Below are 16,248 nucleotides of genomic sequence, written 5' to 3' on the forward strand. Positions count from 1 at the left end.
CTTACATCTGGTTGTACAAACAGATGACCATCAACTAATCCGCGGATTTAATATCCTTGATCAAAATTACGGGTTTCTGTCACAAAATAAGACCTCCCATCAATTTCATCAGAATGTTAAAACGAAAAACTACATATCAAAATATATCTCATTGATATTATTTTATTCCTAACAAGAGGTTGCCGTATTTGCAATTGTAAGGATTCTTCTCAGGTCACTTCTTAAATAAACAACGAACATTATAACGTACTTCTTATACCTAAACTGTTCGGAAAATTATATTCTAGTATTTAATAATTGAATTGTTATCATATCAAATTCACACAAGACCTAATTTCATTATTAACTTTTTCTATTTTATCACAAATGCATGTTAATAAATGCATTTCTGTCAATTGTCACATAATTAGGATATGTTGACAGTTCAAGAGAATAGGAAATTAATATATTCATCATTTATGTAATAACAGATAAATCTGTTATGATTGTTTAAAATATTTATTCAGCAAAATCAACAACTTTCTCATTGTTACACATTAACTGATAATTATTCTTGAGAGACGTTACAATAAAATTCCCATATCAAGATATTATCATCTTGTAGAACAAATGTTTTATTTCAATTGCATTTCATGGAATTTCAGTCGAATATCATTTCAGTTTTTATTGGAATTTTGAAATTCAATTTGCGTGATGACAACATATTCAATTATTATGTACTATCAGGCAAACTTCAGTGAACATCAGCACATGTTAAATTCTTTGACCTTTCTGAGATTTCTTTAAATCATTCAGACTTAGAGTATCAATCATTCAATCCTCATTATTTTTTAAGTATCTAGAATTTCATCTTGCATTGATCTAGATTCATGTTTCTAAACAATTAATCTGTATTGGTTCATCGGGGGGAGCAAGGCAATTCCTCAACTCATTCAAAATATGTCGTACCATGTGTCGTTCAATTCACTTTATTTTATAATACAATCACACTTCAATTTGCAAGGTAAAGAATGAACTACAAGTTCAACATTTGCAAAATGTTTACGTCTTTCTTCTACGTCTCACGCTCCATGAATTCTTCGTTTAAACCATGATCTAGAGTTTATAGTTCGTTTCAAACTGAACCTTAATCATTAAAACTGTTTCTCAAACTATTAGAGATTCTCAACAATACGAGATCAATTTTAACATTCATTTACAGTTTTCTTTTAAGAAAATCTAATAACTTTCTTTACAACAAGTGGAACAACCGTCCATGCTTGTAAAAAAGAATACCGACTCTAGGTCAGCGTATGGTCATAAACAAAATCCTTACTCAGTAAAAATTCAGTGTCGATCTTTTGTCAGCTGAGATCAAGTGCAGAGGACAATCGTCAATGGCACCTTATTGTCATCAAGCTTCGACCCTCATTTAGAATACTACCTGATGAGACCCTTGCTATCATCATGGTCACAGAGACCTATTCTTTATCAATCTTACATTATTCTGTCACGAAATTTACTTTCGTTTAGTTTCATGGAACAAAATATCAGAACCACCATTAAAATGTTATTATTGAAATCTATATTACAGATCAATTTTGGATCATTATTCATGATCAAAACTTTATAGAATATTCCAATTCTGAAGATTTACGACCTTCTTGAGTTGGAAATTTTATGTCACGTGAAAACAAAATACAGATTCATGGTACTCAATTTAAAGATATCAAAACATCACAAATTCGTGTTCTTTAAACATTTCGAACATGAGGCTCATCCTTCCTGTATTTCTTTGTGGCAAGTTTGAGGCAACTCGTTTAGTCTTGGTTTACTATGACAATCAGACCTGTTCATATGGCACTCATTGTGCATACCATTTATGCACAGTTTTACCAAAATCCTTGTCTTTCCCAGCGGGCCAAGGCATTCAGACTTATTCATATTGCAGTCGCGAAGTGTGCGATCCTTACAAGGATACGCCAAAGGCACTCGGACTCAATCAAGTATCAGTCGCGAAGTGTGCGATCCTTACAAGGATACGCCAAAGGCACTCGGACTCAATCAAGTATCAGTCGCGAAGTGTGCGATCCTTACAAGGATACGCCAAAGGCACTCGGACTCAATCAAGTATCAGTCGCGAAGTGTGCGATCCTTACAAGGATACGCCAAAGGCACTCGGACTCAATCAAGTATCAGTCGCGAAGTGTGCGATCCTTACAAGGATACGCCAAAGGCACTCGGACTCAATCAATTGTCAGTCGCGCAGTGTGCGATCCTTACAAGGTTACGCCAAAGGCACTCGGACTCCGTCAATTGTCAGTCGCGCAGTGTGCGATCCTTACAAGGTTACGCCAAAGGCACTCGGACTCAGTCAATTGTCAGTCGCGCAGTGTGCGATCCTTACAAGGTTACGCCAAAGGCACTCGGACTCAGTCAATTGTCAGTCGCGCAGTGTGCGATCCTTACAAGGTTACGCCAAAGGCACTCGGACACAATCAAACACAATTCTTATTATTTTTAAAAAAAAAAAAAATCCAAATCATCCAACTATTTGAATCACCTTGCTAACCACACAAGCTGCAATACAACAGTGCCTCAAACTGCCTTTCATATAAACTTACAACTTTATTATTCTGTGAGGATCTATCAGCCACGTCGAATGCATGTAACTGATTCAACTACCAATTCTTCATCAAACTGTTTTTCATCACGAATTCACAACTAACTGACAAACACAACCAAAATTCAGCCTCAAATGTGTCGCAAGAACTAAAATATTTACTTTACAAATTACAACATTCTAATTATTCGAACAAAATCATTGTGAAATCACGTCCATTCATGTTTATCACATCAGACGCACTGATTTATCACTATTCTGCATTTCGAACAATTTATCATTGGCGATTCGTTAACGAGTTCTACGCAAGCGGAAGTCAAGTCATCAAACAAATCATCAAGATTCAATGTTCAAATGAAAGAAAGCATCATTAAGAAAACTAAATACACCATCACTGCAATGGTCTCTTGGTGCAGTCTTGCATCCGGAATCAGACAACCCCATCCAGATGGCCAACATTCAAGATGCCGCAACAATTCTTTCATGAAATCAAGCAAGTACCACTTTCTACCAATCAAGCAGAACAGGTACACCTGGTGACATAAAGGTAATCGTAGGTGATACCACATGACATTCTACAATTCAAAGATAAGTATCTAGACTTTATATTATTGATCGGTACCCTCTCAACGGGGGGAGTATGTTCCGAGTTGCTCGGAATATTATTAACGTAATATTTATGGGTATTTTGTCAAGCCCAAAAAAGGTTTAACCTTTGCAATTTTAAACTGATATTTAAGACCATATGAACGTCTCCACAGCTTGACGCACTTAACTATTGACAATAACCTTCTAACAGGCCAGAAAAGCACACTTTCTTAACACCAATATACCTTTTCTTAAAGAGGTTTGTTTCCATGGTCCTAAACTGAGCACCCCAATAAAATGGGCCTACGCGCTCGAACTCCGATGATAAACACATGGTGTCCATTTATTATTTCCTTTGAAGGACCCAAATCACTCAATTGCTTTGGGTTACTTTGTTAACAAAATGTAATTTACAACCCTGGAATAAAGGCTAAAAATCTTACAATCCCATTCGCTAAACCATCTCACCAATCAGTATTTTTCACAAATAACAATCTGTCCTGATTGGCCTTTTTTGGTAACGCCTTCACGTCCTGAACCTTCTGCATTGCTTTCTTTTCTGGCTGTTTAGAAGCGACGAGTCAGTCTTAATTCAGCTTCCTTAGAATATACTTACTTCGGTCAGTCTTACATTAACTTCGTCACTATCAACGACTTTAACACACAACAATCATTACAACTAGTGGGATGATGATCAACATCCTTCAATGACCTGGGCACACCAGTGTGGAGGACTCTGAGCCACTCTATCAATTCTACTCTATAATACTAATTCTACATATAATTCCACTACCGTAACAAGTTGTGGAAACGCCATGGGTCGACGAAGATTTACAACCTTCGAAATTAACTATAAATAATTAATATTTTACCCATCGCGTGAACAACGGTTGAAGTAGTAAGTTGTCCGGAAAAGTCGTTGTATAATTGCCTGTAGTTGATTTTGTATTCTTGTTAAGTTATTAAAACTATTTTGTTATTGTTATTCCCAAAAAACAGTAATCCATCATCCTCGATAATTTCGATCCTACATTACTAAATACTTTTATGCGAAAGGATAACGTTTCTACTTTCAGATAAAATAATAAGAATGATTTGTGAAAGTTTTAATCGATTAATGTTTGAAAATTTCTGTCTACAGTCTTGCCAAAAAAATTGCATTATTCCAATAAATCATTATAAAAATTGTAAACAGAAATATACATTGTTATATCAATATTTATGAACGTTTTTAAAGCTTATTATTCTACGATAAATACTTATAATTTCAGACAGTGCGCATCACGAGACTGTAAGTCGCATGATTGGCTCTAAATTCATTTTAGACATTAAATTTCTTATTAACGCTAATCTTTTTTTATTCTTTGCACTATAAGGAATTATTTAACGAAACTTATTATTCATCAGTAAATTACATTTTCCGCTGTATAATTTAAGTTGTCATAAGACTTCATTACATTTTCTGTAAACTTACTTTATTAAGTTAAAATTAGTTGAAACCTCAAAAATGACATAACCTCATCATTTAGCAGTTAACGAAGTTGAACCTGAAATACAAAAGGGGATATAGTGAAACAAGACAAGGAAACAAACATACTAAATGGAGAAATTTCGCTCATATTGTAATAAAAATAGCCTGCATACACACTTGTCCCATTTACGAACTTACCCCACTTTATCTTATTGTTTTTTAAAAATCTCGCGTCTTCGAGATTTTTACAATGGCAACTTAAATAAAACACCTTGTGTATTAATAAAAATAACTGCTGAAATGATGTCGCTCTTCCATATACCATAAATCGAAAATTGTTACACAATAAGAAAATAAATAACAAATTATTGAAAATTACTGAAAAACTGACAGAAAACTTATGATACCTGTTGCTATTTGTATACGGGGGAATGTGAAGGGAAAACAATAAACACAGACGTGGACTTCGTTACATATTTCAAAAAGGAAGATGATAATGAAAAATAAAAAGGTGCACAGCCACGTGTTGATCTTTCCGATTCCATGCATTGTTCTCCACATTATGAAGCCGCAGCAAAATATAAATTGTTTGCTGTACAAGAAAATTGATCAAAATAATACCTTTCAGAGAGTTGAGAACATCTATTTATTAATAAATTTTAAATTTTAACGATTTAAAGACGTGTGTTCTTCATTATTAAAAGTTACAAATTTTATTTTCTATATTTTTTTCTTTCATTAGTTGCGATTGTACGGGAAATTACTCTTCGTAATGTTGTGGGAGAATTTATTTTTGCTTGTAGACATAGCAAATAAATCCAGACGCAATTTCATTTAATCCCTCTTCATTTTTCACGGGTACAGAAATATCTTCAACTTTGATAAATCCATGTCGTATCTGCAATTTTTCCATCTCTGTCTGTGAAAGCGACCTATAAGTTATTTCTGTTCGTGCCGCACTCTGCGAAAATTACATTGATTTCTGCCGGATAGTCATGAAATTTTCCGTCCTGTGTAATTTTCCCTTCTCGTACTCTCGCTGTTTCTTTTTCGTTATCAAGAGTAGTCCAATCAATGAAATGTCTGAACGTTGTGATATTTAACGAACTATATTAAAGGCAAATGTTTTTCAGATGAAACGTTTCTTAAAATTATAAAAAGGAAAATTAAATGAAAATTAATCAATCATTTTTTTATTGTTATTAAAAATGATGAAACATTAAAATATATTGTTTATTTTCTATTTTAAATATCATGTCTTAAGATTTTCATGTGCTGCAAAATACAACAGATAAAGATGAAATTGTTAACAAATTTCGTTAACGCAAAAGTATGATGCATAAACACTAAATTCGTAAATTATTGTTCGTCTTTTTATAAGATTGACGATAGTAACGTATATTTTTTATTTATGGAATATGTACATTTAAAGTTTCACAATTTATTTATTTTAAAGTTACAATAATTTTGCATTAAAAAATGTTTATAATAATGTTACACAAAAGTAAGCTTGTAAACTATTATTAATTCTTTTTACAAGATTAGCTATAATAATGTGTACTTTTTATTCATGCAATATGTACATACGTATGGAGTTTTAAATTTCACATATTGACTTTGAGGTTATAATAAATTAAACATACGTAACAAAATTTTTGGAACAATGATGTTACAAAAAAAACTAAATTTGTAAATTGTTGTTAATTCTTTTTAGGAGATTAACTGTAATAACGTATACTTTTTATCCATGAAATATATACATATGAAGTTTTAAAATACACATATTCACTTTGAGGTTATGGTAAATTAAGCTTACGTAATAAAATGTTTGAACATACTGATATTACAAAAAACTAACTTTGTAAATCATTGTTAATTCTTTTTTCAAGATTACCTACAATAATGTATACTTTTTATTCATAAAATATGCACATTTAAAGTTTTACATTTTACACATTTATTTTAAAGTAGTGATAATTTAAGTTTGACAGTTATTAGTTTGTGTAGTTTATTGCTGTATTTGTCTGCATTTTACACAACGTATTTCCAATTTTTATCACCCTATTTTCAATTTGATCGTAATTAAGATATTCAAGTATAATGTATCACAGAAGAATCCATTTGTTACTCACGAAATGAATTTCATATCAACGCGGTAATTCGCACATAATAATTTGCGATAAATTGAGGAGAAACCAGTGTGAAATGATGAATCAGAAATGACAATTGTGATGCTATTACAATTATAACGTTTTCCCGAATGCATTAAACGATTTACTTGGTAAGTGATTTAGTGCAGTTCAGTTACGCAATCAAGAAAATACTGCAAATATGCTTGTTTTAAGATGCCTTTTAAATAATATTTTGTTAAAAGTGCAGAGAATTGCAAAAGTATACGAACCTTAGTAATTATCTGATTAAATGACAGGTTCTTACTCAAATTCAATTTGAACGCCAGTTAATTGAATTTAGAACATTTTGTACAATTTCAAAATAATTTTTCATTTTTCTTCGTGAAGTTTAAAAGGTTGCTGAAAAATGAATGTGGCTGTGTTTTATTTAAAGAACAGTAATTTTGCATGGTAACGAATAAAACTAATTCCATAATATAATGTATAACATAACCTTATTTTGTAATTATGAAAAATTAGAAAATTAATGTGATTATATTTTGTTTAGACAAAAGTAATTTTGCATGCTAACCAATAATTCTACAACATAACCTATAACATTAACAAATATAGTAATTATAACAAATTGAAATCATGAAAAGTTATCATTATTTTAACAATAAGTTCATTTTTTGTTTACAACTTATATGGTAATCGAAGGAACTTAACATATCCTAGAAATGATGAAGAATCAAAAATATGAAAAATTATTACTTTTACTTCAAAAATTCATATTTTATTTAGAATTTACACGGTAGTCTATAATAGTAATTTTTTAACCGACTTCGAAAAAGGAGGAGGTTACTCAATTCGATCAGTATATTTTTTTTTTTTCAATATAACCTAGCATCGCTAACATTTATAAGATAACTTAAGCTTGTAATTAAACGCTTAGAAAATGACAATTTACTATCTCTTGCACACAAACTTATTTTATGTTTATAATACAGATTGTAACTGATGGTTAGTTATGTAATCTGTCCTATTATTACTAAAATCTATAACACAACCTAACCTAATGCTTATATAAAAGCATATGGACTAATAAATTGATTAAATGTTAACCTAACAGAACTAAACATAACTTGTGACGCAATCTATAAGCTTAACTAACCTATTAAAAACATAACCTTACTAGAAATTAATAGAGTAATTAACCAAGCCACTAAAAATTATTATATCTTTGATACAAACTCTATGTATAACATAATCTACCGTACTAGAATTATAACTTTGCTAGAAATTGAGTAACTAAGCCAATCATTGGAAACTATTACATCTTTCATATAATATATGACATAACCTAGCGTACTAGAAACGTAACCATACTGGAAATTAACCCCTTCCCGTGCCATTTATTTAACAGATGCGTCAGTCAGGACTAATTATTCAGGGCTATAACATTAAAACGAACAAAGAAAATTAAAATGTTGTAACTATTTTATATTCAGGGATCCTTGATAATGTAACTTATAGCTGGACCTAAATTTCAAGTTGAAGAGTATTCAAAATTTGAATAAGGTTTGTCACATTTGAGCTGTAAGTGCGTCACGAGTCAGACTCGTCAAAGTACGGAAAAGGGTTAATAAAGAATTAACCTAGTTACGGGAAGTTATTGCACTTTTGATACAAATTCAACCTATAATTAAACTTAACCTATTAGAAACATAACCTTCCTGAAAATTAATGAAGTAATTAACATAGTTACAAGAAATTAATAATTAATAAGGTCACTAAAAATTATTATAACCTGACCTAACCTATTAGAAATTAATAAATAATTAACCTAGTTACAGGAAATTATTATAATTTTGGTATAAATACAACCTATAACATAACCTAACCAACCAGATACAAAACCTTTAATGAAAATTAATGAAGTAATTAACCTAGTTACCAGAAATTAATAATTAACTTCACTAAAAATTATTATAACCTAACCAAACCTACTAGAAATGTAACCTCGCTAGAAATAAATAACTAATTAACCTAGTTAGAGAAAATTATTACACCTTTGATATAAATTCAACCTATAACATTAGCTTAATGAAAATTAATGAAGTAATTAACCTAGTTACCAGAAATTACTAATTAACCTAGTCACTAAAAATTATTATACCCTTAATACAAATTTACTTTTCACTTACACTAACTTTTAAATTAAAATGCCAGCTATACATAGCATCTACTTACATTATTTAAACTTCTTTCATCAATAACCATATTAATAATTTCGAGAATGTCTGCAAAATTCAGATTCAGTTTTTCATACCGAACCGCATCTGTTCGTTAAAATGAAAGAGGTCGACATAAGTTCCAAAGGGATATAGTATATGTAAGTTGAAGAGAACAAACACGAACAGAAAGTCAACGTCGCCACGCGTCTACTTTCATATTCTTCGAGCTGCGTCGATCCAATGCAGCCCGTTAGGTACTATCAGAAAAATAAAAGACGACGAGCAACTTCTGTCTATATCCTCCAAGCAGGACAGCATACACGATTTCTCCTCTTATCCTTCTTTGCCAGATATCGTCTCCTGGGTTTGAGCGGAGGATAAAGCTCGCGGTGAAAGTAACTTTTTATTTGCCCCGCAGAAATATGAATTTCCACTTTCTGAGTTGGCATTCGACATCAGATACGGTAGAAAAGTCACGATTTTTGGCACCTCGAGTAATACTGCGAAAAGTTTCTTCAGTTTCGTTCTATGTTTAGACTTGTAAATTTTAAATGAGGGTTGAACTTCATCTTTGGACAATATCTGTTTTTTCACTATTTTGTATAATGTGATGGTATTTAACAAATATGGATGAAATATTTATGTTCTGCAATCAATATTTATTTATTATCTACATTTCGTGTAGTTATTCGATGTATAGACCGTTTATTTTGAAAGTGGTGTAAATTAGAGGTTAGTCAAACAAAAAAGGGATTTAATTATGTCAAGTCTAGCAATGTTTCTACTAATTTATCAGTATGTATCATATTTTATCCAAATGTAATTTTAATACATTTTTTAGGTAAATTTAACTAAAATAATATATATTTGCGGGCTGAAAATGAACTTACACCACTTTCAATAGGTCCATATTACTGCCAGAACAGGGTTGAATTTTCCAATTTGATTTTATCAAAAATTAAGTTGAAAATCAAACAAATTTATTGTGTATTTTTTTTCATATTTCTCCATAGGTAAATATGCGCGGTCCACATTCGTTCCATATAAGAAAAAATGTTCGATTTATTTTTAAATTTTGAACGACTTCAACCATGCACCGCAGAATAATAGATCACAGAAATCCGTAATTAATCGTAAATTATTCTGAACACACGAAAATCGTACCATTTCCGCACCTACTTATCGCTTCTATCCAACCTCTATTACATAGAGATATAATTATGATAATACGCAATCCACCTTTGTCGACTCGACAAAAGATCGTATCATGAATGGAAGTACAATTCACTCTACCCTGCAGCCCACTTCTAGCACTGTCTTAACTATCACGTGCCCCTTTTATCAAGAAATTTCATTACACCAGGGAACTTTAAATGAATTTGAATATTATTAGGAATATATTCATTATAGATAGAAGGCGAATGGATGAGTATCAGGTAAATCGGTGAGGGGTAGATCAAGCACATAGGAAAGTTTATGCTCAAGGATAAAATATGGTGACACGGAACGATATTGGATTTTAGTTTTCATTTATGGGACTTAAAGTTTGTTATTTTAGAATTTTTGAATTTGGAGTTTTTGGTATCTGGGACTTTCAGGACTTTGAGAAGGTATTTAGGAATCTAGCAATTTTGGAATTTGGGAATTTGGGAATTTAAGAATGTGAAAATTTGGGAAGTTTGGAATTTGGAAATTGGAAATTTGAAAATTTGGGAATTTAGGAATCAGGGAATTTGAGAATTTAAGAATGTGGAAATTTGGGAATTTTGGAAATGGGAAATTAGAAATTTTGAAAATTTGGGAATTTGCAAATACACGAATTTGAAATCCGAGCACTTCATAAACGAAATTTAAGAATATACAGATAAAGAAATTGAATAATTTTTTATTAAAATTTGAATAACTTTCAATTTGAATTGATAAATTTAAAAATTTAGAAAAATTTGATATTACAAAAAAAAAACAGATATTAAAATTTACGAATTTACAAAATTAAAAATATATATAGGTTTTTTTGATGCGATATTCGTATGTCTATACGTCGCGGCGTCTAACGAAATTCTGCCCCGAGCACGCGTGCAGGTTTGGACACGTCGAAGAAAGAATTTACAAAACCTCAAGCGTTGAAATTTGAAATCAGCAATTTACATTGTTTATCTCCTAAATTTTCTAATTTAGAAATTTAAAAATTGTAAATCTTCGAAACTCAGAAATATGGGAACTTTGAATCATGTATTTCTCGAATGTAGACATTTTTAGTTGTCTATAAAAGAAGCTCGAAACAAAAATCTTACCAAATTAACAAAAATGGATAATTTAAGAATTTAACAACTAATATAAGTTTGAATTGATTTGATAAAATATAAGTTTGAAAATCCTGATACTCTGAAATGTGTAAATTTGTAAATACAATAGTAAATTTGTAAATACAATATCTACAAATTTCATCTTTTCAAATTTTCAACTTTACTTCGCATCAGTGCCCGCGATTGCACGCTATTTGCCCGTCGGTGCATAGTGCCCTCAAGGGCGTAGTTGTCCATCACTGAGCCAGAAACATTGTCTGGCTACAACTTTTCGACTCTGCATTGTACTTTAGCTTTTCCTTTTGGGGTTATATGAGAACGAAAGAGGAGGGCGGATAAAAATGCAGCTTATATGTGTATAGTAGAAACTTGGGAAGTTGTCCAGCGGGACGATACAGAAGCAATATACTTCTTAGTGATACAGGTTCATATGGTAGTAAGATCCCTGTAAGAATTGTTGCTGAGCAAATACGCTGCAGGGTTGAAAAGATGACTAACATGAAGATGAGGCTGGCTGAAAAAATTTTCTTTTCGCTCTCAGCCTCCAAAAATTTAATACATGTTATAAAAGAATCGTCTCAGAGTTTGAGTTGAAAAATGTAAATTTAAAAGGTTTAAATGTTTCGAAAAGAAAATGGAAAATAAAATTTTTTAGCCATTTTTACATTTAATTTGAAACTACTCAATTATCAATACTTGCCCTTTACATTAACCAGTTGTATATATATATTCTATCGAATGTATAATTTAAATATACTTGTATGTGTTTAAGTCGTAGAGTTTTTATTTGCCAAATTTTTTATTCAATTTTGAATGAATACAAATTGCAAAAATATAAAAAAAATACTATAGGACACGTGTCAGTTTGTTTTTCTTAAATCACACGAATTTGAGATTGTTTACAATGTGAGAGTTAAGAAATTATTATTCAGGTAGTTATGTAATTAATTACATTTCGAAGAACATCTTATGCTGTTCAGCATCTGCGACATTTTATTCGAAATGTGAAACTAATTGGTACTAAAATATTCATAAATTATACCACTAGAATACGGCAGAAATCAAAGGAATCGGGAAACCGCAAATATCATTTTCTCCATTCCAGTGAGGCTATTCTAGGTTAAAAGTTTTTGAGACAGTAAGGGAAGAAGGTCGACGAGGAAACGAAAAGATTCCTCCTTGAAGCGTCCTCAATCTCACAACAGAAGATCCAGGTTAAAAGAAATGTAATTAATCGCGCAGAACACGCCGAGGAATTGAATCTAAGAGAGTAGCCACTTGTTTACACAGGGAATGTAATTTACGCGATATCAACGAAAGAAAAGCCCCCTTTAACCCCAAACCATGTGGCATAACAAAGCATTCATTACTCTAACCGGTACAAAAGGAGAGGGTGATATAAGGAGAGGAGAAACGTTCTGGGCGATTAAAACGAACGACCCCATTATTCGAATGGACGAAAGATATAATATTTGAGAACCACTGTCGAATTACTTCCGCCTTAAAAAGTCTCTTCTGCTTTCTCCGTGCGGTTTCTCTGAAATAAATGTAGACACGAAAACTTTATGTTGAAAACTGATTGAATGGAATCTTTAAAAAAATAAAAAGAAATTTGTTTTCTTTATAATGCATTATATTTAACTTGTAATAATTTAAAAATAATATTAATATAGTTGAAAATTCTGCAATAAAATATCGTCTTAGGTGAAAGAAATTGTGATCATTTTTGTGGCTTAAGCATATTTGACATTTAAATATACATTACTTTACAATTTGGTAATCAATTTCGCATTTAAGGATAAGTCTTACAATCTGAATATTAAGTTAAATCGGCATAGAAACATGTCCACATTTCATTTTATTTTTATTAACAACAGTAAAAACTTATTGAATAAGGCAAAAATTGAAATGCTGCAGTCCTCATTAGTATTAATATGAAAAGCACTAGTTAATAGACGTAGTCACTTAATATATAATAGTTTAACCATTGAGGTTTGTAACGTGGTAATATTTAGATTTTGCGGATAACCTAACTACATTTTAATTGCAATATAATTGGGTTTTTTATAATCGAACAGACTGGAATAACATAACTGACAAGTCAACGACTACACTACTTATGATATTCTCGTCTGCGTGTCAGATAAAAGTTCTGTAAAAAAAAGGATTATTATATTCTTAAGGCAAATAAACAAAAGGAAAACTGGGTTGACCTCATTAAGATAGGAACTACATTGAAATAACAAGTATAAGTACAACTTATATTATAATGAAATATTGTAGAATATAGTTTTGTATATGCGCGTGATATGGTTTTTGTTTGATTACAGAAGTTGAGTTGAAGTGAGCATAAAGAATGGTAACTAGGTAAATGGCCATTTGAAAATCCAGCGCACTCCTAATTTCCTTCCATATAATTATAAATAAATTTAATTAAGCTAATTAATTTAATGAGCCATACGACGACTATTTAATACGTTGATTGCTACAATAAACCCTCATGTATATGTTTAGACAAACCGAATCCAGATAATTAAGAATATACACGGATAGTTAATTTTTTAGTTTCATCTACTAATTTCTTAGTGGCGGTCATTTACTCGATATTAACAGTACCCAAAATTTTATTTCTTCTCTATTAGCTTTATTACAATCTATCTATATTTGAAGGGCCGGTTACCGGCGATCACTGTTGCAGTTAATATGATAAATTCCTCTCCGACAATTCTTCTTTTGACTATTCGATTGTATTAAACTCTACAAAACTATAGCAATTAATACGTAAACGGAGGGAATTTCCGAATATACCTTAATCGCGGTACTTAATATTTAGGTTTTTAGCTGACGTTTAAAGCGGAGTATCATCTAATAAGTGGAGTGTTATATTACGGACTAATTCTAGTATGTAACATTCCCGTCTATCGAAGTATGAATATTTTAACTTTAATTCGACATCGTTATTTTTTATTTAATTTTTTTTCTACTACTACAAAAATAACAGGATCTAATAAAACTAGCTTGATTAATAAACAATTATTCAAAACAGGAAAGTTCTGAGATAACGTCTCAAAGGTAAGTATGAAAGTACAAAGCGAAACACTGAGTTATTTTTAAACATGGATAGGAAAAAGATGAGGTTAATTATACTCTCACAGCCGTTGCCGAAAAAAACATTGATAATTATTTATTATTAAACAATATTTAAATTTCAAAATTCTTCTACTCCCACTGCCCTAAATATAAATTATAAAATGTTCACATCTCTGTATTTACAGCTTTAAAAATTCTCATATCCTCAGTTTCTCAAATTTTGATATTTCGATCAATTTTACTCCAAATAAAATTATGTTAAAGCCATTACATAAAAACCACTACTATTTTTGTATGAACCTAATAAGAACCTAACAAATGACAATTTATTAACGAAGTAGAATTTTAGTAATCAATATTTCTGTCCTAAACTGAAGTAAAGAAAAAACCGACAAAAAGGTCCAAAGACAATTCTATAAGAGAAGAAGATTTTACTACCCAAAGAAATTTGTTCTACGTGACATTAAATTTTAACCCGGTTAAAACCGTGACGAAACTGGCGGTTTCTCGATCAAGGAAACGACTTTTCCTTTTCTCGAAGTAATCGTGATTATTATCTATATGGCTTCACCGCTGAAGCTTCAAATTTCAGTAGAACCAAAGTCCCATAACGATCACAGATGCCTGAGCAAGACTTTAGAGCGGCTTAACTTGATGGTTTCATCAGGGTCTGCGATGAGATTCGTCGAGGCAAAAGGAAAAGAGAAGACGAAGCGGCAAAAGTTTAGTAGTGGTAAATCGGTTAGCTTCGAATGCATTCGGTTAGTGTCGACTAAATACCATAGCGTAATTAACGTCAGGAGCGTCAGTGTGCAACACAGGCTTTTTGTGTAAATTCTATTAGAGGCAAGTTGAAGAGAATATTTTTTGAAATGCGAATAAAATTGAATAAAACCATGAGTTCTTACATCGTACTTATTCGTGAAAATCGTAAGATTTAATTCATAAATATAAAGATTTTGTTCATAAAAACAATGAACAGTCAAGAAAAGAAAATATGAATAAGACTATCGCATTTCATACGTATGCATTATAAATATAAATACTTAACTAGTATATTATGTATTGGTAATCTTACTTTATTTGTGTTGCTTCAAGTATATTATATACACTATATGATGTATTGAATTTTCAATGTATTAAAAAAACAGATTTTTTTTTTCTAAAAAAATAGAATTCTTAAAAAATAGAATTTTTTAGAGTCCTTTTCTTTTTCTATTTTTATTTAATCATTTATAATTGAAGATGTTGACCTATAATCTGTTTACATACATATTTTCTTTTCATAATAACCTTTATCATACTTTTCGACTGCATTTTGTCATAAGTCTATGCCGTCGACTGTCAGACATATCACGTCATTATCCGAGTAGCACCGAAGAGAAACGGAGTTAACCGATTTATCACTACTCGACTCATTACGAGGAAAATTATTAGTCTGCTGACTTTACACTCCGTCTGTGCAGGGTGTTAAGCTGCAGGTGGACATAATGGCAGGAAATGGTAGCAAGAACCATACTGAACAAATTTTTCCTTTCCTAATGAACACCAAAATGTTTGCTAAGACATAGTATTTGAATTATTAATGAAAAACAGTGACCGTATAGAGAGCATTATGGAAATTAAAAAATTAAAATATTTGAAGGTTAAGATACTTACGCAAGTGAAAATTGAAGATTTTCAAAATGATTGAAGAAAATTCAAAAGTTGGAGAAGTTTGACATTCAGGATTTTGGGAACTTGAAAGTTTCAAAATTTGGGAATTTGGGAATATAGAAACTTGACACTTTCAAAACTTGTCAGCTAGGTTAGGTTTGAAAGTTAGAGAAATTAAAAATTCGAA

Source organism: Megachile rotundata, chromosome 6 (genome assembly GCF_050947335.1).
Source record: "Megachile rotundata isolate GNS110a chromosome 6, iyMegRotu1, whole genome shotgun sequence".
In the NCBI taxonomy this organism is placed as follows: Eukaryota; Metazoa; Arthropoda; class Insecta; order Hymenoptera; family Megachilidae; genus Megachile; species Megachile rotundata.